The 1,235-nt window shown below is 49.6% G+C and overlaps 1 pseudogene; it reads right to left on the bottom strand.

Annotated features, from left to right (window-relative positions):
- Window positions 1-563: 563 nt before the first annotated feature.
- Window positions 564-1,033, bottom strand: LOC102846408 (annotated as a pseudogene).
- Window positions 1,034-1,235: the final 202 nt, after the last annotated feature.

The following is a 1,235-nucleotide window of genomic DNA, read 5'->3' as shown; positions in this document are numbered from 1 at the left end:
AGTCCATGGTATACTCAGTACTCCTCGTCAACACTACAGTTCAAAGGCACCAATTCTTCTTTGGTCTTCCTTATTAGTCATCCAACTTTCAGATGTATAGGAAGCAATTGAAATACCATGGTTTAGATCAGGTGCACCTTAGTCTTCAAATTTATGTCCTTGTTCTTTAGAACTTTGACAAGGTCCTGGACAATAGGCTTTCCCAATTCAATACAACTCTTTATTTCTTCACTGCTGCTACCATGGGTATTAATTATGGATCCAAGTAAAATTAAATTGTTGACAACTTAGATCTTTTTTTTTTCTTGGAAGAAAATAACTTTATACTTTATTTAGTTCAGGAATTACACATCACAACTAGTTTAAGGAGGCCCACACAAACACCAGTTCGTTCTAGTGTCATCATCTCAGTCACCAACAGATTCTAAAGCAGGGTTGCAAGAAGGGATGGAGGAGCGCTGACGGGCACGTGTACCTGTGACAATGTCACTATTCATTCTAGTTTCATGTGGAGTTAAAACAGTACTGTGAAACTACTTTCAATTCCTTCAACTTGAACTTCATTACATCACTTCCCACGCTGCTCGGCACTGCTTCAGCACCTCCATGAAGCCCTCGCAGAGGTCTGGAGGTCGCTCTGGTTGTTGGCGCACTCCATGAACTGCTTCATCTCCAAGGAGCAAGGGCCAGCCTCCACCTGGAATGCCTGCTGGTCTCAGTCCGGCTCCTGGTAGGTCATGCCAGGCCTGGCTGGCTCGTTACTGCCTCCACTGAAGCCTCCAGTGTTGGCATGGCCCAGTGTGTGCCCGATAGCAGAGCCCACGGCCACGCCTGCAGCAGTGGCCGCCATGTGGACCATCAGGTCAGGCTGCCAGGGTGCGGCTGCAGGGGCCCCAACTGCAGACTGTGGGGCCTGTGGGGCCGGGGCTGGCGGCTGAGCTGTCGGTGCTGGCCGGGGAGCGGCTCTCATCTGAGGGGCCCGGCTGGCCGGAGGGGCCACGCGGGAGGTGCGGCTCCGGCTTCCACGCTGCATCGTAACTTCGCGGAGGAGATTCTTGCAGAAGCAGAAAACACTCGACAACTTAGATCTTTTCTCTCTACCATGATGTTGCCTATTGGTTCAGGGCTCAGGATTTCTGGGTTTTTTGATGTTGAGATGTTATCTATCCATAATGAACCCATTTGCTCTTCTGCAGTGTTTCCAGTCTTCCTCACTTTCTGCGAGTGAAGTTGTG

This window comes from Elephantulus edwardii, unplaced genomic scaffold (assembly GCF_000299155.1).
Source record: "Elephantulus edwardii isolate Elephantulus edwardi_28Jun2011 unplaced genomic scaffold, EleEdw1.0 scaffold00080, whole genome shotgun sequence".
NCBI classification, from domain to species: Eukaryota; Metazoa; Chordata; class Mammalia; order Macroscelidea; family Macroscelididae; genus Elephantulus; species Elephantulus edwardii.
The sequence above is the reverse complement of the archived record's forward strand: the minus strand, read 5'-3'. Positions and strand labels throughout refer to the sequence as shown.